General features: G+C 42.6%; 1 pseudogene; it reads right to left on the minus strand.

Annotated features, from left to right (window-relative positions):
* Positions 1 to 4,497: 4,497 nt before the first annotated feature.
* LOC138070239 (small ribosomal subunit protein eS6-like) lies at positions 4,498 to 26,570 on the minus strand (annotated as a pseudogene).

Below are 26,570 nucleotides of genomic sequence, written 5' to 3' on the forward strand. Positions count from 1 at the left end.
CTTAATGCTATGTGGGCTGCAGGGCTTCGGGTATTAGAAGGTAGAAAGGGGTAGAGCCAGCAGACAGTTGTTGGTATTCCTTCTTCATCTGAGGACTGGTGTGGAGATTACATTCTGTCACGGTGAAACACAGAAAAGTACATACTTGAGAAGATAATGAGGAAGGAGGCCGCATCTGAAGAGGGGAAAGCGCCCCGTCTCGGGGGCAAGCACTGAACCAAATGGAGTGACCCTCGGTGACTCGTGTGGTCTTTGTCCATCTGGAAAGGGAAGGAGTGGGTTCCTTCCATCTCTAGGGTCCTTTTTAGTTCTAACAGATTCTATTCTAGAATATAGGAAATACAGCAAGGTCTAGTCACTCTCTGGTTCTTTTGTCACCAGTTTTTGAGGCTTATCCTTAAAGACCTGTGAACTCTATTGAAGCCTCTAGGACTTCTGTGCCATCCTTTTTATGGAGATAAACTAGACAGGACCCTCCTTCCAAGGGCCTTAAGAAGTGGAGAGAGGAAACACGTTGACATGCTATCATCCTGTGTAATTATGTCCATCTGACCCACTAGTCTGGAGGCTTTTTGAAGACTGCGAACTCTGCTTTATCTTTAACATGCCCCCTCCCACTGGTCATGTCTGGAAATGCCTGATGAAAGAGTGAATGAATGGTTGAATACCATCCATGCCATTTACAAAGTGCTAGCTGTGTGCTGCGGAGAAGGCGATGGCACCCCACTGCAGTACTCTTGCTTGGAAAATCCCATGGATGGAGGAGCCTGGTAGGCTGTTGTCTATGGGGTCGCACAGAGTTGGACACGACTGAAGCGACCTAGCAGCCGCAGCAGCAGCAGCTATGTGCTGAGCACATGACACCGATTTCCTCGTGTAAACTACACAGCAATCCAGTAATGTAGGAGCCGTCCTCTCCCCCTCGTTACACTGTATATACAGACACCAGACACTAGTGAATATACAGTTCTGTATATACAGACACTAGACAGTTCAGTCAGTCACCCAATACCTCACAGCCAAGGGGTGGCAGACACAGTTCAGATCGAAGCCTTGACTGTTGCTGACTGTAACCCGTGCTCTTAACTCTCTGGAATGTGCATCTCTCAAGAGGAGGCTGAGGACACCGATAAATCCCTCTCAAAGGGAGCGGTCAATGAACCACCCATTTCTTTGGAAGCAAAATAAAGTCAGAGAAGCATCAATGGGCCATCTCCATGGCACCTTGACATTTTGGGAACATCTTTAATGGGAAACACTGCCATTTGGCTGGAGTTTAATTGCACTGCATTCTAACCCAGTAACTTTTTAGCCCCTTCTTTTTCATTTTTGCTGCCATGAAGCCTGAATTCCACTCTTACTGAGGTATTTAGTCTTTCCTGGAGTATGTCATGCTATCTCCTGCCTCTGGATTCTGCACTTTTGAAATGTAATCACAGGTTTTTGCCTTTGATGCCTCAACTCCATGAGTCTCCTGGAAGGCAGAGCCTGCATCTTAATTACCAGCTAGAGCTGGCATATGGTAGTTGCTAAGTGAATGTTTGTTGAATGAATGTATTACAAATGATTCAAAAGGTGATTTTCTTATGCCCAGAGCCTGCACAGAGAAATAAACTTGTAAAGCTCATTTCAACCACACATCTTGTTGTACGCAGGCTCAGCCAAGTCTGTGATCAAGCCAAGTCTTATGAATTTCTCTGAAATTCAGAAAAACTGAAGGGAGCTAACACAAATCTAAGGAAGAATTTGTGTGAAACATCTAGACTCAGTGTTGCCCTAATTCTCCTGTTTCAAAACATGGTACCATATTTTACTTGTGTTGACTTGCAATGTTTGAAGAATAGTAATCCATCAATACTTCATCTGGGCAGGGGAAAGAAGACAGTCTGCCACACAAATCTTGCAAACTGGTGTCCTGCGACTACTGTGAACCATGGGCAGTCACCCCATTTTGTGTGCTGTATCATGGAAGATCTGGGAATGAGTGTGTGCTTTTGTAAAACCCATCACTTCTTATCAAAGAGCATGTCAGAGCACAGGGGTAGTGCTTACAGTTCTAACATAATTTGCAAACATCCTACATGTGTATTCCTTACTGATCTTACATTACTGTTTTTTTAATTGAAAAAATTTATTATAGCAAAATGCACATACTGTACAATTTACCATCCTGCCTATTTTTAAGTGTTGTGCAACCAGTCTCTAGAACTGTTTTTCTTGAAGAATGCAGTAAAGAACTGTGATTTCTCCTATCCCATAGCCCATGACATCCACCATTTCACTTTCTGTTTCCATGAACTTGACTACTCTAAGTACCTCATATAAGTACAGTCACACAGTATTTGTTTATTGGGGTCTGGTTTATTTCACTTAGCATAATGTCCTCAAGTTTCATCCATGTTCTATGTCAGAATTTCCTTTTTATGGCTAAATGATATTCCATTGTATGTAAGTACCACATTTTGTTAATCCATTCATTCATTTATGGACACTTGGGTTGCTTCCACTGCTTGGCTATTTTGAAAAATGCTGAGATGAACACAAGTATACAAATACCTCCTCGAGACTCTGGTTTCAAATCTTTTGGTTACATACACAGAACCAAAATTACTGGGTAATACAGTGATTTTATTTTTAACTTTTTTAAGAAACACTATACTGTTTTTCCATAGTAACTTAACCATTTTATACCGCCATAATTAGTGCACAAGTGTTCCAGCAGTTTCCTCTACATTCAAGCCAATACTTATTACTTCTTTTTTTCTTTTTTTTTAACTGGGAGCCATTCCTATGGATGTCAGGTGGTATCCCATTGTAGTTTTGATTTGCATTTCTTTAATGATGAGTGATATTGAACATTTTTTCATATGCTTGCTGGACATTCATATGTCTTCTTTGGGAAAAAAATGTCTAAAGTCCTCTGCCCATTTTAAATTCAGTTGTTTTTATTGTTGTTGTTGTTGAGTTATGTGAGTTCTTAATATTTGACCATATATGCGAGGGTTTATTTTTGGCCTCTCTAGTCTACTTTTTCAGCCTATAGTTCTGTCTTTATGGTACTACCACCCTTTTTTTGATTACACATACTGATTTTTATTCTCCAACTAGTGTGAAGTTCCCAGGGTAAGTGCCAGTCCATCTAGAAAATCTTTGAGGTCCAGAGAAGGAAATTGATGTTTCCAGGTCTCACAGCCAGTCATTTGCAGGGCTGGACCTCTGTACTCTTCTGCCAAACGTCCAGCATACTTCCATCAGTATGCTAGAAAACTTGTCTCATACTGGGCCAGGTACTCCACTCTTAGAATCAAAGGGACAAACTTTAACTAGGGTTCTTCATAGGAAAATCATCACTGTTGAAAGGGAAACATGAGCGATTATGTGCTAGATCCTTTAACTCTTATTTCTGAAATTAATGGCCTCTTAATTTCCCGATCACTGCAACCCTTTCATGATCTCAGGTTCATGCGTTCTACCCTCTCATATGTATTTCCACCATCTTTAATACTAGAGTCTGCCCCCCGACCCTGATACTCCTCTTTACCTTCTTTCGTTGATATCTGTTCCACAGTACACAGAGCATCTAACATACTGAATACTTTGCTCTTTTTTTTTTTTAATGTTTGTTGTCTCTCCCCACACACTAGAATGTTTACTCCCTGAAGTAGGGACTTTGCTTTTGTTCACTGATGTATACAGAGTGTTCCCAGGTGGCTCAGTGGTAAGGAATCCACCTGCCAGTGCAGGAGATGTTGGCTTGATCCCTGGGTCAGGTAAATCCCCTGGAGGAGGAGATGGCAACCCAATCCAGTGTTCCTGCCTGGAAAATCCCATAGACAGAGGAGCCTGCTGGGCTACAGTCCATGGGGTCACAAAAGAGTCAGACATGACTGAGATGCACATATAGAGTGCGTGTATAGAGTGTGTGTTTGTGATAGGCAGAATAAGGACCCCCATATATTTCCATGCCTCAGTTCTCAGGGCCTGTGAATATGTCACCTTATGTGGCGAAAGAACTATGCAGATAGAATTAAGATTAGGACCGCGAGAAGAGAAATTATCCCGGATTATCTAGGTGGGCCCAGTCTAGTCACACAGGTCCTTAAAAGCTGAGGCCGTTCCTGGCTGCAGAGAACCAGAAAGATGGCAACATGAGAAGGAATCAACCTGCCATTGCTGGCTTTGCAGCACATGGGAGAAGGGGCCACAAGCCAAGGAATCAGCAGCCTCTGGAAGCTACAACAAGCAAGGAAATGAATTCTCCATTGGAGGCTTCAGAAGGAAAGGTAGCCCTCTTGATAGTTGATTTTAGCCCAGTGAGACTGTTGTTGGACTTCTGCAGCAATAAATGTAGTTACAGTTGTGTTGTTTGAAGCTGGTAAATTTGTGATGATTTGTTAGGGCAGCAGTAGAAAACTAATAGAGTGCTCAGTAAATATTTGTTGAAGGAAAGAACAAGCGAGCCTCTTACCAACATAGAGAGGTGAGTATTCATCCTCATTAAGAGGGAACAGTCTCAGCGAGGGGAAGCCACTTGGCTAGTGGCTCATAGTAGGTGATTAGCAGAGCAGTATCTCTAATCCGATCCTCAGCCACCTCCTTGCTGATGTGTGAGGATGTTGGTGTGTAATTGATCTTCCCAGCCACACACAGCATGTCGCCTGTTGATGCATCCTGGGATGAGGTGTGCAGCAGTGTGGGTGTGTCTCTGGGCTGAGAGAGCAAAGGAGAATGAAAGCACTATTGCACCCTGTATGCTTGAGAGACTTAACTGAAAACCTAAGCCTCAGAGCACGTGCTCTGTACAAACAAACAAGTAAGAGGGCCATCCAGCAGCTTCTTTGCTGGTACCTGCAAGAAGCAGCCACAGCTGCCTTCAGCATCTTGTCTTGGGAAAATGCTCTGGGTCAGGACATCCCAGGACCAGGGGTTAGCATTAGATCTGGGAAAGCAGTGAGCTAAAAATTTAATTTCACACCATCAGGTCTGAGAGAAACCTTGAAACCAGTGCCCCATTGTTAATATGAAGGGGTTGGTAGGGGCCACAGAACTGTAAAGTTGTGTTCTTTGAGAATTGATTGTACAGGCACCACAGATTTATTTCAGTATTTTGGAGCCTCTGTGCATGCGGGTGAGCCAAGGCAGATGGTGTGTGCGGGAGAAAATAGTGGGGAGACTGGTTTCCTCATAAAATTTTTCCATTAAAAGCTTTGCTAGGGCGGTGGTGGGAATGCTTCTTGGACCTGAAAAAAAACAGAGACCAAGCGGACCACAGTGAGCAATCTGTATGAGTGATGTGTGCAACTTCGCTGTACAAGGCAGTACTTAATCTACAGGCGTTGGCACATCATCAGTATTTTAAGAGTAACGTCTTCTATATAAAAATACTCAAGAGCCTTAAGCTTTATGCTCTGGCCCCCACAATGATTACACGATCTCCATGCCTCAGTGTGAGAAGCCCAGATTGATTACCCAAGACTTGTTTCCTGTGGTTCTCTTTCCCTCTCATTTGACAGGTAGCAGTATCCATTTGTTTCATTATCTCCTGAGTTTGAATTGGAAAAATAAGCTAAATCAGAGCAGTCTTTCTTGAGTTATAAAACCAACCATGTGAAGATGCTCTGAATGCCGTTCTGCTTGTATGTAACTAAGAGCCAGCTCCTCACAGTAATTTTGCAGGTGATTAGCCTGTCACAGAGAAGGATCCCTTTGGGAATGACAAAGGAACACAAAGTTGTATTTCTTTACAATAAGCAGATTACCCCAGAGGTTTTTTCTCTCTTCCTCGTCCTCCTCCTGGAAGTCTCTGGAATGAAAATATTTTAGGAAAGGGGTGAAACAAGCTTGGCGGGGGGATATAGGAAATTCATAGTCATCACCTGTTTACATTTCAGATGTCATCAGCAGGCTGTTATGTCTTGCCTGGCTGGGTTATGGAGAAGGACTTAGACACAGCCTCTCTGCTAGGAATGCCCTTTAATTGTATATTTGATGAACTCCTCTTCATCTTGTGTGTCATAAATCAAAGGCTGCCTCTTCTGTGAAGCCTTTCTTGATTTTTCTTATCAGACACAGATCTTAGCTCCTGCTGTAAAATGTTCCATTGTGTGCTTGGTACTGCTTTATGTGTCTCCTCCTTAGACTTATACCTGTATGAGTGGAGAGACCTATGCTATTTCACCTTTATATCTCCAGTGCTGGCATGCAATAACAGTAATAGTAAACACGCTGTTGTTGTTATTGTCATTATCATTATGTTCCAGGCTTTGTACCATTCTGTTTATCTGAATTATCTGAGTTGCTAATCACTTATTAAAAAATATCAATATGTAGAATCATTTTGTCTGTATAGTCAAAGCTATGTTTTTTCCAGTAGTCATGTACGGTTGTGAGAGTTGGACAATAAAGAAGGCTAAATGCCGAAGAATTGATGGCTTTGAAGTGTGGTGCTGGAGAAGACTCTTGAGAGTGCCTTGGACTGCAAGGAGATCCAGTCAATCCTAAAGGAAATCAATTCTGAATATTCATTGGAAGGACTGATGGCTGAAGCTTCAATAATTTGGCCACCTGATGTGAAGAGCTGACTCTTTGGAAAAAACCCTGATGTTGGGAAAGGTTGAAGGCAGAAGAAGGAGATGACAGAAGACGAGATGGTTGGATGGCATCATCGACTTAATGGGCATGAGTTTGAGCAAGCTCCAGGAGATGGTGAAGGACAGGGAAGCCTAGCGTGCTGCAGTCCATGGGGTCACAAAGAGTCAGACATGACTGAGCAACTGAACAACATCAATAATGTAGAATAATTTTTTTTCTGTAGAACAGAAATTAATACAACATTATAAATCAGCTGTACGTCAATCAAAAAAATCTAGACAAAGTCACTTTCAGTTCAGTTCAGTTGCTCAGTCATGTCTGACTCTTTGCGACCTCATGAATTGCAGCACGCCAGGCCTTCCTGTCCATCACCAACTCCTGGAGTTCACTCAGACTCACGTCCATTGAGTCAGTGATGCCATCCAGCCATCTCATCCTCTGTCATCCCCTTTTCCTCCTGCCGCCAATCCCTCTGAATATCACAGTCTTTTCCAATGAGTCAAGTCTTTGCATGAGATGGCCAAAGTACTGGAGTTTCAGCTTTAGCATCATTCCTTCCAAAGAACACCCAGGGCTGATCTCCTTTAGAATGGACTGGTTGGATCTCCTTGTAGTCCAAGGGACTCTCAAGAGTCTTCTCCAACACCACAGTTCAAAAGCATCAATTCTTCGGTGCTCAGCTTTCTTCACAGTCCAACTCTCACATCCATACATGACCACTGGAAAAACTATAGCCTTGACTAGATGGACCTTTGTTGGCAAAGTAATGTCTCTGCTTTTCAATATGCTATCTAGGTTGGTCATAACTTTTCTTCCAAGGAGTAAGCGTCTTTTAATGTCATGGCTGCAATCACCATCTGCAGTGATTTTGGAGCCCCCCAAAATAAAGTCTGACAGTGTTTCCACTGTTTCCCATCTATTTCCCATGAAGTGATGGGACCAGATGCCATGATCTTCGTTTTCTGAATGTTGAGCTTTAAGCCAACTTTTTCACTCTTCTCTTTTACTTTCATCAAGAGGCTTTTTAGTTCCTCTTCACTTTTTGCCATAAGGGTGGTGTCATCTGAATATGAGGTTATTGATATTTCTCCCGGCAATCTTGATTCCAGCTTGGGCTTCTTCCAATCAGTGTTTCTCATGATGTACTCTGCATATAAGTTAAATAAGCAGGGAGAGACTATACAGCCTTGACGTACTCCTTTTCCTATTTGGAACCAGTCTGTTGTTCCATGTCCAGTTCTAACTGCTGCTTCCTGACCTGCATATAGGTTTCTCAAGAGGCAGGTCAGGTGGTCTGGTATTCCCATCTCTCTCAGAATTTTCCACAGTTTATTGTGATCCACACAGTCAAAGGCTTTGGCATAGTCAATAAAGCAGAAATAGACCAGAAGTTAATGTCTGTTGTCATTCTGTGATAGCAACTATTTAAAACATTTTTTAAATTTATATAGAGCATAGCAAAAATAATTTTTAAAAGCTATAATAACTCATATCCTCACACCATAGAAACATGCGCTGACTGCTCTAAATTTTTTAAGATCAAGAGATAGTTTTTTAGAAATCTCATGAGGATTTTCTGAGGTGCCAGAATATGTGAATAACACAGATATAGTTTTTGAGTATTATAAAAATTGTTCACCCATTTAATAATAATATGAATCTATACCAAATTTTAAAAAATCAGTATGAAAAGACAAAGGTGTTAAAAGTACAAAGATGGTGTATAATTGACTCATATTAAGGAAAAAGTGTACTAGACAGTATGGTAACATAAATGATTCTATCAATGACTGTTTATTGATAGACTGTTTATTAAGACCTACTCTGGGCTAGCTGAATTATTTGCACAATACCATATCACCTTTATAGCAGCATCAAGGAAAGATAAAGCCTAGGAGATTTGGGTCAGACAGTTTTTAGTTTGTTGTTAATAATTTCTCTAAGGCTTGATTTTCATATTTGGACAATGGAGACAATAATGCCTTCTTCATATTTGTTGTAGGATTAAATGAAATAGGAACTGTGTCTAGCCCCTTGTAGTTATTGTTGTTCAGTTGCTAGGTTGTGCTGGACTCTTTGTGACCCCATGGACTGTAGCATGCCAGGCTTTCCTGTCTTTCATCATCTCCCTGAGCTTGCTCAAACTCACGTCCATTGAGCCAGTGATGCCATCCAACCATCTCATCCTCTGTCACCCCTTTCTACTCCTGCCCTCAATCTTTCCCAACATCTGGGTGTTTTCCAAAGAGTCAGCTCTTTGCATCAAATAGACAACGTATTGGAGCTTCAGCTTCAGCATTTGTCCTTCCAGTGAATATTCAGGGTGGATTTCCTTTAGGATTGATTGGTTTGATCTCCTTGCTGTCCAAGGGACTCTCGAAAGAGTGTTCTCCAGCACCACCGTTTGAAAGCGTCACTTCTTGATACTCAGCCTTCTTTATGATCCAACTCTCACATCTGTACATGGCTACTGGAAAAACCATAGCTTTGACTACATGAACATTTGTCTGCAAAGTGGTGTCTTTGCTTTTTAATATGCTGTCTATATTTGTCATAACTTTTCTTCCAAGGAGCAAGTGTCCTTGAATTTCATTGCTGTTTGCGGTGATTTTGGAGTCCAAGGAAATAAAATGTGCCATTGTTGCCACTTTTCCCTATCTATTTGCCATGAAGTGATGAAATAGGATGTCATGATCTTAGTTTTTTGAATGTCGAGTATTAAGCCAGCTTTTTCACTCTCCTCTTTCACCCTTATCAAGAGGATCTTTAGTTCCTCTTTGCGTTCTGCTATTAGTGTGGTATCATCTGCATATTTGATATTTTTCCTGGCAATTTTGATTCTAGCTTGTGAGTCATCCAGCCTGGCATTTGCAGGCTGTACTCTGCATAGAAGTTAAGTAAACAGTGTGACAATATACAGTCTGTACATGCTCTTTCCCCAATTTTAAGCCAGTCCATTGTTTCATGTCTACTTCTAACTGTTGCTTCTTGACTTGTGTACAGCACCTTCTAGGTACTCAGTAAATGTTTGTTGAATGGTCTGTTCAACCTTGACAAAGTGCTTGGCACATTTTAACTTATTGACAAAAATGATGAAAGCAATAGCTACCATTAACCGAGTGTTTACTATATCCCAAACACTTTTCTATGAATTTCACATGGATTTACAAGTGAAGTAATGTCTTGTGTTTGCATTTGGCAATTGGAAAAACTGGGACCAGATTGATGAGGTCACTTACCCACAGTCAGTATTCTTGAGTGATGGAGTTCTAAAACAAGTCCTTGACCTTCAACACAAAGGTTTCATTTCTTTCTTCCATGTCTCAGTTTCCCTGTTCGCCCAGTGGAGGAAATGGTAAGTCATATTTGGTGTGTGATTTGGAGATTAAAATTTATCCAGTGAGTGATGCTGAATCTTGTCATCATTTGCATAATTTGGGAGGTGGTTTTTCCAGCTGGTGAACAAGCAGACAGTATTGTTTGTTTTCCCCTGGGGGCACTGCTTGGTTGAATGATGCAGGTCATCATGTGTGTTTCCATCCATAGGTAGCAGTTGCTAACAGGTAGTGATCAAACTCTCACTAAAGCAACTAAGCTATTCCTGGAGCAGAAGACCCAGTCTGTCTTTATTATAAAAAAGTATTTGTTACAAACCTGCCTGTGAGCCAGAGTATTAATTTCATTCTGAGTAGATGATTCTTACTTTGTAGCTCATTAGGTACATTGGTTCACGCTTTAGACTGGAAGGAAAGTTTGGGGAAATACTCCTGGTTTCACAGCTTCAAATGCAATGGGATGTGATGGAGTTCAAAAATCTATCTCATATTTTAAGGGATATTAAAGATCATATACTTTGAAATGTTTTCTTTTTGATCATGTGTTTTGTATGTTAAGCAGTGAGATTCTACCCATAACTCCACACTGTGAAGTTGTTAGAGGCCTGTAAAGGGTTCTTAGGTAGTAGCCCCTCCTCACCACCTCCTCATTCTCACCTTCAGGGACACTCCTGTTAGGCCTTGAGACAACTGCAAAAATCACCCTCAGGCCACCCATATCACAGTTTGAAAATTCCACATTAGCTTCAGCACCCCACAGGTACAACTCAGCTGGTGATAGAGTCAGCATTGCAAAGCCAGGGTCTTTGGGCATTTCTTCCATGATCTTCTCACTTCCCTACCATTCATTTATGTTAAAAGGGAAACTAATCAAAGGTAGAAAATGCTTCAAGTAGCAGCCATTTCAGTAAGCAGTGATAGCCTCCCTGTTCCCCTTTGGGTTCATGAGAAAGGCTGTTAAACATATGTTCTTAACCCACCTCCAAGTTGCTGAGGCATGCTGTGCTACGATGCCAAATTCAGTGCATCCCAGTGACTCCATCTCCCTAATGCACTGCTAAAAATACGGAAACTCACATGAAAGCATATGTTGTGGTTCGCCTTTGATTTGGGCACAGATCATTCAAGTGTGAAAACAAAATGAGTTGCTCCCTCCTCCTCACGCTCAGATTTTGCACATCTGCACTGTACTTAGGGGGGCAATTATAACTTACATTTTATAGGGCTTGGCAATTTCAGGAAGACACTTAATACCCAATATCTCATGTGATGATTAGGGGAGACATTCCAGTGTAGGCAGAGTTACGGGGCTTTATTTATACCCATTTTGGCATTGAGAAAGACATTCAGACTTGAGGTCCTGTGCCCCAGGATTTTCAACAAGGTCGTCAACTCTAAAACTCTTGTTTCTTTGATGACTGCATCCCTCTCATTTTTAGGCAGAGGTGGAGTGTTCCCAGTTTTTGTTTTGTTGCCAAATTCACCTTGGGACTGTGCATGATAACTTAATGGCTGTTTCAATTGTTGGGATTGCCTGGTGGCTCAGACTGTAAAGAATCTGCCTGCAATGAGGGAGACCAGGGTTTGATTCCCTGGGTCGGTAAGATCCCCTGGAGAAGGGACTGGCAAGCCACTCCAGTATTCTTGTCTGGAGAGTCCCATGGACAATGGAACCTGGCAGGCTACAGTACACAGGGTTGCAAAGAGTTGGACATGACTGAGTGACTAACACACACATGTATGTTGTTAATTATTGGGAGACAGTTGCCTTCTGGCAGAGAAGCTGCAGATATGCAGTGACAGGATGGGATTCTGTTCAGAGATCTGGGGATTTGTGCTGAACATCTTCCATTTGTCTCTCTGGGTCCTGGGAGGTGAACCTCTGTGATTCTGTTAGCCTGCTTGTCCTCTGGCTTCTACTTTTGTTTTCCTGGTGGCAACTTGGGCAGGGGGCTGATGGAGGGCCCCGAGTAAAGCTGGGGACTTTTTCTCCATCTCTCTCCCTTCAGGATCACCGCAGGCTGGCTGCTTTTTTCCGCCAGAGGTCACAGACCCATAGAATGGTCTTGTCCACCCAGCCTCTCGGTATTAAGTTCTAATAACCACTCTGCCTGTCCCTGCAGGTTTTGGGGTTGTAGCAGCTCCCCAGGAAAGGCTCCTAGCCCTTCGTCCTGCCCTGTCCCCTTTGGCTTCTCTGTAACCCTGCCTGCACCTTTGTACCTGGTCATTTTATCAACCTCTGCTGTGGTCATCCCAGCTTGAGGAGTTCTTCTAGACTTTGCCGGGCCCTGACTGGTAGAAATTTCTGAGGTAACGTAATGTTATTTTTGAGTCTTTGAGTTACTAAGAGGGAGGTCTCACTGAACAAAAGTCCTCTGCATTACCTTCTAGGTAGTTCCTTTTGCCTAACTTTCAAATACACCCTTCCTTGGTGGTAGCTAAAGTTGAAGACTATATATGTTAATATTTTGTTGCCTGTGAAAAGTGAAAGTGAAGTCGCTCAGTCATGTCCGACCCTTGTGTGACCCCATGGGCTGTAGCCTACCAGGTTCTTACGTCCATGGGATTTTCTAGGCAAGAAGACTGGAGTGGAGTGCCATTTCCTTCTCCAGGAGATCTTCCCAGCCCAGGGATTGAACCCAGGTCTCCTGCATTGTAGGCAGACGCTTTACCATCTGAGCCACCAGGGAAGTCAGATGCCAATGTGGGTGCAAATAACCTGGAGAGCTTGTCAAAATTTCCAGTTACTGGATGCCTCTCCCCCAAAACTCTGATTGTGTAGACAGGTAGTAGGGCTGGGATAGCTTCATTTTTAACAAGATCTGTGGGTTGATTTGATGTAGGTAGACCTTAGACCACTTCTGAGAAATACTTCCTTATATGAATAGACTGCTTATCAGTTTTTGGCCTTTTAACTCTGTCGGATTCCATAATCAAATTCATGTCTTGCAGGTGGACTTAACATAATTCACTGAGATTCTGTGTTCTTGCAAGTGTGTATGCATGCATGCATGGGCTTAAGGGAAATTTATATTTCCTTAAAAATTAAGGAAATTAAGAAAATTAAGCGAGATAGCACCCTGTCTTGTCCCTTAATAAAACTAGTTGATGATGGTAATTTGTTAGTAGGCTTTGTGTTTTCATGAGTCTCTTTGTCTTAGGACAGTTTTCTATTTTTCCCTCCACCTGTCCATTCACTGATTCATGACACATTTATTAAGCATCTATTATATGCCAGGCACTTTGCTAGGTACCAGAGATTAAAAAAAAAAAGTCATCCCTGCCTCCAAGAAGCTCACAAGTAGCTGAGAACAAACATGTAAGCAAATAGGTATTTTGTATTCATCCAACAGATATTTATTGAGCACCCAATATGTTACCAGGGACTGTTTCTGGCCCTGGGGATACAGTGGTGAGTAAAACAGTCTGGTATCCCTGCGTTCATGCAGGGATGAACTTCATGTATGAATTCTTGCAGTTCATACTAATCCTCTAGCAGTAGACCATATAGTGAGAAACAAAGAATCGAATTTTCCCTTACACCTAGAGGAGGCTAATGGACCTTTCGAAGCTAGAGCAGTGTAGGCATTATTCCACTAGGCAGTACAAGCTTCCCCGTGACAGTTCCCATCAAGTGAGTAAGACCAGACCAGACCAAAGCAGTGTGATACTCTGCCCATTGAGCTGATCACTGTAAATATCTGATGACAGATTAGAGAAGCTCAGGGCTAGGAGTAGAAGGGACTCAACCAGGGGCTGCATACTTCAAAACTGCAGTGCTTTGCCATCAGCCCTGGCATAGCTGCCAGTGTTGGGAAATTCTTAGGAAAAGTAGCATATTTTCTGGGTTGGGTGGATATGGAAGACAGGACAGTGGAGTCATGAAGCGGGGACGCTGGGCTTTCTGTGTTACTGTTGGATCATTTGTAGTCCATCCCTTCCCATGCCTTGTTTATTTCTCTGTGAGCACACTTGTCATGGTGTGTGACAGCTGTGTCCCTGCCTCCATACTTATATAAACTCCCAAAAGACTACAATCACAATCGGGTCATCTTCCTATCCCTGGAAGCTACAGAAGGTGGTGCACAAAATGTCAGTTGAATGAAGGAATAGATACATGGATAGAGCAGCTCTTTATTAAATATGCTGGGTACTGTATTAGATTCAAAGGAGATGGGAGTGAGTACATGCAGGTGGCTTCAGCCTGTGGTGGAAGCAGCCACTTATATCACTACTGCGCAGGGTCCTGAGAGTGATGACAGAGGGCCACAGGAGCTGCTGTCACCTCCAGGACAACCTAGTGTGGTGGTTGAGAAGGGGAAGGGGATGAGTGGTCCAGAGTTTGGACTTTAGAGCCAAGCAGCTTGGACTCAATACCTGCCTTGAACATTTGCTAGCTCTGGGACCTGGCCATATGGCGTATTCTTGTCTGTGCCTCAGTCTCCCTGTCTGACCAGCCACATAGGGGTCTAGTAGGATGAAATGTGCAAATCTATATAAAGAACTTAGTGCAGTACCTGGGTCAGAGCAAGCACAAAGGGTTTGAAGTATGAGTGCTGTAGCCAGAATGTGGTGTTCTCCCCTCCCCCTGCCCTAGTTCATATTTGATCCCTAATTCCAATGTAATATTTGGAGGTGGGACTTTTGGAGGTGCTTATTCAGTCATGAAATTAAAAGACGCTTACTCCTTGGAAGGATAGTTATGACCAACCTAGATAGCATATTAAAAAGCAGAGATAATACTTTGTCAACAAAGGTCCATCTAGTTAAGGCTATGGTTTTTCCAGTAGTCATGTATGGATGTGAGAGTCAGCCTGTAAAGCAAGCTGAGTGCAGAAGAATTGATGCTTTTGAACTGTGGTGTTGGAGAAGATTCTTGAGAGTCCCTTGGACTGCAGGGAGATCCAACCAGTCCATCCTAAAGGAAATCAGTCCTGGGTGTTCATTGGAAGGACTGATGTTGAAGCTGAAACTCCAATATTTTGGCCACATGATGTGAAGAGCTGACTCATTGGAAAAGACCCTGATGTTGGGAAAGATTGAAGGCAGGAGGAGAAGGGGATGACAGAGGGTGAGATGGTTAGATGGCATCACCAACTCAATGGACATGAATTTGAGTAAACTCCTGGAGTTGGTGATGGACAGGGAGGCCTGGCATGCTGCGGTTCATGGGGTAGCAAAGAGTTGGACACGACTGAGTGACTGAACTGAACTGAACTGATTCGGTCATGAGGGTGGAACTCTCACGAATGAGATAAGTGCCCTTAACAAAGAGGCCCCAGAGAGATGCTCTCCCCCTTCTGAAGGTGAGGACATACTGTAGACAGCTATTTACAGACTAGAAAGTGGACTCCATCAGATACCATATTGGCTGGTACCTTGAGCTTTCAGCTTCTAGAACTGTGAGAAATGAAATTCTGTTGTTCAAGCCACGCAGTCACAGTGCTGTGTCATAGCAGCCTGAGCAGACTAGGACAGGTGGCCTCTGTCATCAGAGGTGGGTTCATGTCTCACCTTGGTAACTCCCTGGCTCTGTGGCCTGAGGCAAGGACATCGCCTCAGTTTCCGCTACTCCTTTAGTGGTGCTCAGAGTGCTGCGTGACTTCAAGGGCAGTTCTAGGGGTCAGCAAGCACCTGTGGGTCAACCACTTAACATGATAGTAAGGACTCAGCTGTGGTGGAGGAAACAAATGGGAGAAGAGACAGCTATGTGCTTGCTTGGATTGCTTCTCTTAGGGTAAGCTTGAGACTAAGCCCACGGGAACCCCGTTGTCCCCATGTGTGGTTACGTGCTCAGTCGTGTCCGACTCTTTGCGATCCCACAGACTGTAGCCTGCCAGGCAGGCCCCTCTGTTCATGGAATCTTCCAGGCTAGAACACAGGTGGGTAGCCACTTCCTACTCCACGGTGTCTTCCTGACCCAGGAGTTGAACCTTTGTCTCTTGTGTCTCCTGCCCTGGCGGATTGTTTCCCACTAGCACCACCTGGGAAGCCCTGCATTGTCCCTATCAGCTGCCAAATATGCTATCCTCTGGCACAGCCAAGGATAGACCAAAGGGTCTATCAGGGTGATGAAACAAGCTGTAAATGAAGGTACCATCATTTCAGATTAGTGTCTCCAAAACCAGGCAGAAAGAACCCTGAGACCTGGGACAGATTGGCAAGTCATAGCAGGACCCACCACTAAAAGATGGGATGCTGAGCCCTGTGAAAATTTAGGGAGGACTTTCAGCCTTCCAGCCTTACAGGGTGGGCTTGGAGCTACACTCCTGGGATGAGGCAGAGCCCCCCAAAGCTGGCTGTATATTAAAATTTATGTAATAAATACTATGCACGGGCTAGTTCCAAAGCAATTACATCATCATCTCAGGGAATGCAACTTAGGTGATTTATGAAAGGTCCATTCATAAGTGTCTGTAATGTGCCATCAGGACTGAGACCTACCCAGGCAGAACCTTCAGAGGGCGCCAGGTTGTCCTATATGAGAGCAGAGGCCAAAGGGATGACAGGGGCTGGGACTGTGGAGGGAATCGGCCATGTCTCTCAGAAAGGTTAAATCTCTTTGCAACTTAACACTTTCATTATTTTTTCCCCCAAATAATACAGCTCTGAATTTATCTAGGCAGTTTACTTTGGGATAAATTTCTTTTTATGTCAAATATTAGTAGAATGTTAAATTGTATGATCATTTCCCTCCATCAAAATTTTGCTTTCCAGGCAAGAATTAATGTTAATATAGATGTTTAAAATGAGTTAATAAAGATTTACATGTTCTTGATTTATCAGTGATTCATGCATTGAAATGACAGAACTTTGTACCGTAAGGTGATCCATATTATAATGGCTTTGATGAAAATGCTTATCCATTCTTAGAGCTTTTTTGTTTCTTTTCTTGTTTACTTTCCTGTCAAAATATTTAGCCCTTTCATCAATAATAAAATAATCCATTTGTTCATTCGACAGATGTTTACTGTTAAGCTTTTTGTTTGTTAATTGGTTTGTGTGTCTTAATTTGTCACGAGTATACTTAGCATGCCTGTGTCAACAAATTCAGATACCTGCAAAGGGACCTTTCTTCCTGGGCATGCCATAGTAAGGATTTTCAAGCCAGAATTGTACTCACTTAATTAAAAAGCACATACTGCTTTTTCCCCTTTGGGATATGCTTCCTGAAGGGGTCTGAAATAGGCTGGAAAAATCATATCCAGTTCTTCTTTAATAATCCTTTAAGTATCTTCTGATGTGCATTTCAGAATGGTGATTCAGATATAAAATTGTAGTGGGAAAAAATTGAATTTTACAAGACCCAGCGATAATGTTCTTGAAATATGTTCATGTCTGTGCCAGTGTCAAGGGGAGCCACCCTCTCTGATTTATTCCCCTTGGACCAGAATTTGCGACTACTGATTTCCTTTCATCCACTTTTGCTAATAGATTCAGGAAGTAATTTCCAGATGTGGAAACAGTAGCTCATAAATGATAAAATGTAGAGCCTGGGCAATTTGGAAAGGAGATAAACTTATTTAGTCTGAGAAGTTGAGATCTCTTCAGACCACTCCACCTTGCTTTGGACTTGCACTGTTCTCTTTCATTTTCCCGAAGGCAATGGCACCCCACTCCAGTACTCTTGCCTGGAAAATCCCATGGACGGAGGAGCCTGGTAGACAGTCCATGGGGTCGCAAAGAGTCGGACACGACTGAGCGACTTCACTTCACTCACTTCATACTTTGTCACTGGAGAAGGATATGGCAACCCACTCCAGTATCCTTGCCATGGACAGAGAAGCCTGGTGGGCCATGGTACATGGGGTTGCAGAGAGTCGGACATGACTGAAGTGACTAAGCACACATGCTTTTATTTTCCATTAAATACAGGCGTTTGCAGCTAGGCCTGGAGGGTCGTACCAGGACTGTTTCTGTTAAACACAAACACACACACTCTCTCTCTCCTCTTTCTCCCCTCTCTCTCTCCCAGGAAACTTTATATGCTCTTAACTGCTCACTTGGATTATCAGCCTAGCTATGTGTTGTTAAAATTTTATAGCCTCTGAGCATCATTAAGAGGTCATGGAAGCTGGTCAGAGGAGGCAGAGGGATGGAGCAAACAGACCAGCAGCTAAATGTGTCAATCAGTGGTCATCTTGATTTATTTGTAAGGTAGCCATGGAAGGGGAGAGAGATTGAATTTTGCTTGTAAAGGGGATGAACCAAGAAATTTATTATACGTTCATCTTAAAGGTCACATGTATGAGTGGAGAGAGTTCTTGAGGACAATATCATATTATTACAAGATAATCTGCCATACATACTGTGCATGTTGGCACTATGAAAGCAAAGTGATAGTTTCTTTTTTTTTCTTCTGTCTGGGCTCTTCAGCTTTGGGAAAAAAAAAAGACAACCAAAAAAAAAGAAAAATACGAGCTTAAATGTATTATCTTGAAGGCAAAGGCTGTGAAAATCCTTTCAGGGAGCTTGTGTGCCAAAGCATGCTGTGTTAAGTCAGCCGGAGGTCATTACTGTTTTTATTAGGTGATTTTATTATAAATATGATTTGGGCCTCAATCATAAGCAGATCCTTTATGTGTGTTTCTGAACATTCTGGTGGCTCCAAAGCGCTAAATTCCAAATTGGAATATTGATTGTCTGATGGTTGAATTACAGCCTTCTTCAAATCTTGAAGGAGGCCTCAGGGCCCATGTGTCTTTCTGGAGATAAGTTCTCATAACTGAGAGATATAAGGCCTTAAACAGTGGGTCCCACAAGGTGGAAAACCAAAGGCAGACTGGAGTACTGTTCTCCCCCTGGTAAATCAGGAGGTATTAAACACCCCATTTTATGGCATGTATAAGAGAAATTGTCATAATTTGTAAATGTCCCTGAATTTCCTCTCGGGTAAGGCAAACATTAATGCACCCTGCACATGTTTATTATTTCCATGCAAATCCAACTGGACAGTTTTTTTTTTCAATTCTGTAGATTTTTTTTTTAAACTTAACCACAGGCACCTTTCTCAATTTTCCAATTCTATAAATGTCTCTTAGTTTTAAAGTTTAACCCTAACATTTTTAGAATGGCCAAACATACTTTCATCAGGATTTCTCAATATCAGCATTGTGCTCAGTCATTCAGTCGTGTCTGACCCTTTGTGATCCCATGAACTGTAGCCCACCAGCTCCTCTGTCCGTGGAATTTCCCAGCAAGAATACTGGACTGGGTTGCCAGTTCCTCCTCCAGGCTATCTTCCCAACTCGGATCAAATCTATATCTCTTGAGTCCCCTGCATTGGCAGGCGGATTCTTTACCACTGTACCACGTGGGAAGCCCTTCAGTCTTAGTACCGTTGACATTTTGTGCCAGATGATGTACAGTATAAGATGGTTTGCAGTATCCTTGGCCTGTACCCAGTAGATGTCAGTAGCATCTCCTCCTACCATTCCGACAACCAAAAATGTCTGCAGATATAGTCCCCTGGGGGGTAAAGAGCCTCTGGTTGAGAATCACTGCCTTGAAGTGGTGTCCACTCAGAGCACTTCGACATTCTAAACACAGAGCAAAGTGACATCTGAGACTTTTGAGATGCACATGTTCCCCATCCTGAACCCTCCTCCCTCCTCCCTCCCGGTACCATCCCTCTGGGTTGTCTCAGTGTGTCAGCCCCAAGCATCCAGGATTCATGTTGATGTATGGCACAACCAATACAATATTGTAAAGTAATTAACCTCCAATTAAAATAAATAAATTAAAAATAAATAAAAGGAGAGGCACATTCAAACCCCAGGGATACAAACCCTTGTTCATATGTTAACTTCTCCTCCAGCAAGTGAGGCCTGAGGGCAGGGCTGGCTGTGTGTTTTCTGTATCCCCATGGCCTGGGACTTCGAGTCAAGTAATGGGTCCCTAGGAAATATGTGCTGGATGAAGAAGAAACCAATTACCTGTCTCTAAATATGTATTTATCTTTCATAAGCATCTTCTTTTATATATTTATGTATATGCATATGTATGTATCTGTCCTTCCATAAAAACTTGGCTGAGAATTTTTTCTTTTTTTCTTTTCTCTCTCAGCATATAGTGGCCAGCACATAGCAGATACTCAGTAGCTATAGGTTGAATGGCTACCTGGCATGTAAAAAATACATTGAAAAGATGAATTAACAAAACATCCATGGTCACATGCCACCATAGGTGCATTTTTGTGGCAATTGCAGTAGTCTGAGGTTGAATGTGGGATGCTCCACAAATGAACACTTAAGAGGCCAGATACTTTGCCACCTTTGAACATTACACTCAATGCCTTGGGGGCCCAGGTCCAGGGAGGCCTGTTGAATCTTTTTGAATCTGCACTGGCAAGATGGAGAATGTTATGGTTCAGTGGGGGATGAATTATTTCATTTTACACTCCCAGATCATCACAGCTATGCATATAGCCGCTTCCCATTCCCAAAACTGCCCTGGCTGCTCTTCCAGAGTTGTGGCCAATCTCACCGTGATGACTGTATTTCCAAGGACTACATTTAAAGTTATAAACAAGTCAGAGCATCACAACCATTCCCAAGATTGATGCTGAAACAGCATAAAAGTTTACTATTATTGGAAGGTATTTGAGATCACTTTTTAAGCTTTAGATTTAAATTTGTCCTGTGGGCTTGACCAGTACAGTGGTGTGATTTTTAAATGGACCATAAAAAATATTTACAAGGTCCAGTGGATTTCTAGGTCGGGGCTCAAAGCTTGAGGAGGAAAATAGAATCAAAAGGCACTTCAGTTAAAATCAGAAAAGATGGTTGAAACGACCTGGTTCAGCCTTCGTGAGTTACAGATGAGGAAATTATTGGAGATGATATGACTTGTCCAAGGTCACAGATTTTTTTGTGGGAGGGGGGCTTGTCTTTTAAATATCTCACTCTCTCCCCACCCCACCCCAGTAAAATTAGTCCAAGATTCACACACACAGATAAACAATAATTTTCCTAGATTGTTAAAACATAGATGTATTTGGACTTAGAAAATGATAATTTAAAAATAGTCAAGTGCAAATATTTTCTTTTACTTTGTGAGTAAACTAGAGGTCCAGAGAACGGGACCTTTGCTATTATTTATTTAAAAAGCTAGTTACTAGCAAAGCTGCACGTTGAATCCAGGAGTCCTTTCTGTTGAGTTTTCCTTTGGAAAAGCATGCAACTTGCTTATTATCTTATTTTGCACTCTCCTGATTCTAGTCATTTGTTAGCTGATATTTCCTGGGCAGCTGTTCATGCTAGACAACAAGATACAGAGGTTTTCAGGACACGGGCTCTGCCTTTAGGAGCTCACATTTTGATGGAGAGACTGAGAAACGATCAGACAATGCCTGCTGGATATAATATTCAAGAAAGAAGACTGTTGTTTGGGGGCTATTAGTGGAAACTGGCAAAGAAAGTTCTTGGCTGGAGGTGACACCGGCAGCCAGGGAATGTGAGGGTCACCGCAGGAGGAGTGGTGTTTATCACAGGGGCTGAGTGGAGCACTGAGCCAAAAAGAAAGCCTGAAAAGACAGTTAATCAGCATAGTGCCATGCAAGAGCATAGACCTTGATTCAAGACCTGGTTTCCTAACTTCTTAGTTGAATGATCCTGGTTCAGTCCTTCACTGATGTCACCCTCATTCTCCATAATGAGGATGCTCATTAATAATAACCCTTATTTTCATCATACTCACATGTGGACTTGTTTGAGTGCTAGGTCCCCGACCTTGTACATGGATGTTCATCCTGACCACACGAAGAACCCCCATGTTCCGAAGAGGGAAGTTTCCCAGTAGTTCAGAGCTGTCCGTGATTTCCTCTCAAGCCTAAACCCAGAGCCAAGTTTAGAACCTGTTCTGGCTCCAACTATAAGACTCTCCTGAGGATTCAGTGGGCTGTTCCCATTACAGAAAAATGTACGCCATTTGTTTTGTATAATAACATTCCCTCTGTGTCCACTTGGTAGGCCCTTGCTTGGGGACATATGTGTGCATCACTTGTATTTCTTATCCACAAATTTTCTATTCATGATGGATGAGTGAAATATGGAAAAGGAAAATATTTATTTAGAGTATCAAGTTCTTGGTCCTGGAAATGTGGTTTTCTCTGGGTATATGCCTAGGAGTGGGATTGCTGGGTCACATGATAGTTCTATTTTTAGTTTAGTTTTTTTTTTTCTTACTGTTCTCTATAGTGGCTGTATTAATTTGCATTTCCACCAACAGTGTAAGAGGGTTCCCTTTTACAATAAACAGCATTTATTTTTTGTAGATTTTTTGATAATGGCCATTCTGACCGCAGTGAGCCAATACCTTCCTGTAGTTTTATTTCACATTTCTCTAATGCTTAGTCATGTTGAGCGTCTTTTCATTTGTTTGTGGCCATTTCTATTTCTTCTGCATAGGTACCAACCCCAGGGGAAGGGCTGGATCTCTTTCCTCCCCTTCTCTCATCCCACGGTTTGAGTTCTTACTTCCATTGATTAAGCTCTTGCTCGCTGCCAGCCACTGTGATACATCATCATGGCATTCATAGCAGGAATGAGGACATCAAGGCCTGGAGAGGTTGCCTGACTCGCTGCTAGCAAGCAGAGGAGGTAGTGTGCAACGCAGGGTCTGTCTCCATTGTCCCAACTTTAACCATTAAGCAATATTGTCTGTCCTCCTAATTCTTTGGGGAAATTTTTCTGCCACTATGATGAGGCAAATGTAATATTCACTTTTCTAGAGTCCCAAGCGGAGAAGGCAGTGGCACCCCACTCCGATGTTCTTGCCTGGAGAATCCCAGGGACGGGGGAGCCTGCCGTCTATGGGGTCGCACAGAATCGGACACTACTGAAGCGACTTAGCAGCAGCAGCAGCAGCAGCAGCAGAGTCCCAAGCTATTTCCTTTCAATCCCTATTCAGCTGTCCCCTACCATAAAGTGTGACTTTTTCTTAGTGTGTTTCTGATATCAGCCTTTGGCTAGTTTTCGGAGGTGAGAGGAAAAATACCTCTTGGGTATGTTTGCCCATATGCAATGGAAAGACACGTGCATGGCGTGATACTTAAGACTTGAACTTACCAGGTTTCTGTGGGTAGCTGCATTTTGGGGAGCCTTTGTTGTTTTGCTGACTTGATTCTCACTGCAGTGTGCTGATATAGATGTGACTGCCTTCATTTTGCAGAGGTGGAGATGGAAACGCAAATATAAACTGACACCAGTGCTAGAATCTTTGAAAAACTGATGCCCACTCCCAGTAGGTCTCTGAACACACGTGTAGCTCAGGTCTCCAAACATGCAAGACATCTAGCGCTGATTGGAAACTGTCTTTCACACTCCAGGGCTCTTGCGTTTTTCCAGGGTACCATTTTATGTGAGCTTTGTACAGTCATTTTACATTTCTGCGCTTCATTCTTCCCATCTCTTCTAATAGATGCTCAGAATAGTGATGGGAGTAAAAACACAGGTGCTGGAGTCAACAGCCTGGATCCTCTCTTTTTTCCTCCCCAGCTGTGTGACGGTGGATAAGTTCCATCATTTGGAATCTTAGTTTTTGAAGTGAGGATAATGACAATACTAATCTAATGATATATCTATCAAGATGAAATAATTTACATAGATATAATGCTTATAATAGTATCTTACGTATGATAAGCTCTTTCTATATGTATTAGCTACTATAATTATGAACTGGCATTATTTACCATTCAAACATTTCATAAGCCATCACTGTGTGCCAGACACCGTGCTGGATAGTAGGGTGGGTTCCTGGCATCCCTTTCATCTCTGACGTTCCATGATGGATATAAACAGCCAGACCCTCCATCACTGGTGGAAGCATTGTATGGTTCGCTTCAGGGGACATTCTGACTCTATGCTTACAAATTGTTATGTGTGAAATGAAAAATGCATTTAGCTATTACTTTCTTTTACCCATCTTGTTCACGTAGGTGGATTGTATTTTACTACCTAATTAAGAGTAATGGGAAAAAAATGGAAGGGAGCACATTTGTAGCTGATGTGTGGGTTGAAGTTTCCTGAGATGAGAAACAAACTCATAAACAAGAGAGACAATAGCACTATTTAAATGAGGAAATCCATGGATAGCAGCACACTGAGTAATGCCATTTTGCTGTTTTGGGGCCGGGAGAAGGAGAGCATGAACATATTTGCACCTAGTGACCTTGGTCCTGCAAAGAGCAGGACACATTTGGATATGAAAATTATTTTCACCCTGTCATGTTAGCGTCATTCTATCTCTCTGCGCACCTTTCCACTGCTGCACAAATCAGAGATAAGTCCGGGACCTCACGCAAGCCAGATCAGAAGAGGATAAACTGGAGAGGCTTAGCCTGTTTCCTCTTTTTGGGAACTAGCATGTGAACACCAGTTTCTCCTTGCCTCTAGTTTACAGAATTTAGCCACACATACTGGAAAGAGCCTGTTACTTTAGGGTTAGATTATGACTCCTGCTCTTTTAATTATATATTCCTCGCCACCCTTGAGTAAGACATATCTTTCTGAGGCTCTTGCCTTCTTGGGAGTATGGGGCACAGAATTAGACTTGGCCTGATATTCTGTAAAGAAAGCTGAGCGCCGAAGAATTGATGCTTTTGAACTGTGTTGTTGGAGAAGACTCTTGAGAGTCCCTTGGACTGCAAAGAGATCCAACCAGTCCATCCTAAAGGAGATGAGTCCTGGGTCTTCATTGGAAAGACTGATGCTAAAGCTGGAACTCCAATACTTTGGCCACCTGATGCAAAGAACTGACTCATTGGAAAAGACCCTGATGCTGGGAAAGATTGAAGGCAGGAGGAGAAGGGGACGACAGAGGATGAGATGGTTGTATGGCATCACTGATTCAATGGACGTGAGTTTGAGTAAACTCCTGGAGTTGGTGATGGACAGGGAGGCCTGGAGTGCTACAGTTTATGGGGTTGCAGAGAGTCGGACACGACTGAGTGACTGAACTGAACTGATATCCAAAGCCTGGTATGGTGGGAAGTGCATGGTCTTTGCAGACAAAGAGATCCCACCTGACTCATGGCCGCTCCTCTTTACTGCACTGCTCAGAACCTCAGTTTCCTCTTTTGCTAGCTGAGCACAATATTAGCTGTGTCTCTAGGCTGTTGCAGGGTCTAATGGTGTATCATGTGTTTGGTTGGAATGTAGTAGTCCATTTAAATTAAAGTGTTGGGCCCCCTTAGACCTGTTTCTTTATCATGAAATGCAGAATATGTGCAAAAAAGTTTATGATCTCATATGTAGACAATTAATGACCTCATATGTAGACAATTAATGAACAATAAGCAGATGTGATTCATGGGGTTGCAAAGAGTTGGACACGGCTGAGCGACTGAACTGAACTGAACTGAACTGAACTGAAGCAAATAAAAATAAAATGAAACCCCAGGTACCCACTCCCCATGCCACAAAAGAGAACACTATTAATCACTTGAAACTTCCTAAGATCTCCTTGATAGCATCCCCCTGCCTACCCCCCGGGTAACTTCTAGCTTGAATTTCATGTCAATCATTTCTTTGGTGTCTTTTCATAGGTCTCCCTAAACAATTTGTATTTGATTTCATTTTTCTGGCTTTTTAACTTTACATAAATGTAATCTTACCAGAAAACACTTTTGTTTTGCATTGTGTTTTCAAAATTTCTTGCTGTCGATGCATGTACCTATAGTTCATTAATTTTTGCTGCTGTGTAGTATTCTGTTCCTGGGATCTCTCTCTATCTAACCTAGTAATGGAGTCATTTGGTGAGTTTCTACATTTTTTACTGTTATGAAATATGTTGTTATAAATATTCTTCTATCCCTTTGATTTTGAAGCTGAAAAGGTCTTTCCAGATGGTTTGTTTCTTTTTGATGTCTGATCTTATCTGTTACTCTTAGAATATGGCGTTTTTGACTGGACTCAGACTTAAAGGTAGAAGCTCTCAGAGAGGACAGCCTGCATGTCGTGGGAATCTGTTCTTGGTATTTTTCTTTGGCCTGCTTCATTCTTCTGGTGCAAAGCTTAGCGCATTCTGCAGCCTCTTTCTTGTTTTTCTTAGCATGCTGTTTCTTCAGAGCAATAGGCCAACATTTGTGTTGCAGAAGAGGTTTAATAAGACGCGGAATCTCGGGTGCTTTGGTTCTAGGTTCCTTACCTTCATTGTTTAGGGGCTTTCTCACAGCATACTGGCAGACCTCATCCTCTTTAGAGAGATTAGAAAGTCTGCAGATTCTGCTAGCTCCTTTGGGCCCCGGGCCATGAGGAGTGTCAGTGAGTGTCAGTGAGTCCAAAAATATCCTGCTCCCCTTTTTAATGATGATCAAATTGAGAACATTCAGATTGGCACCCACAGTACAACCCCGTATAGACTTGCACTTTCTTTCTTCAGTCCTCCTTGGTCTGTAACAGGAATGCCCTTTACTCAGTAGCAGGTGGGCTCAACCATGGGTCAAGACACCCTGCTTCACTGGGAAACCTTGTTTGTGGTTCCCACCACTAATTCAAACCACAGAAACCTTCCATTCTTCACTGGAACATCAGCAGCAACTTGTGTGGCCATACACTTCTCATGAAAGGCATAACGTTTTCATTCACTGTCCACTTCAATGAGTTTTTGGCGGCCAGTGGGAGGGAAAGAGATGTTCAGCTTCAT

The sequence above is a fragment of the Capricornis sumatraensis genome, chromosome 2, assembly GCF_032405125.1.
Source record: "Capricornis sumatraensis isolate serow.1 chromosome 2, serow.2, whole genome shotgun sequence".
Lineage (NCBI taxonomy): Eukaryota > Metazoa > Chordata > Mammalia > Artiodactyla > Bovidae > Capricornis > Capricornis sumatraensis.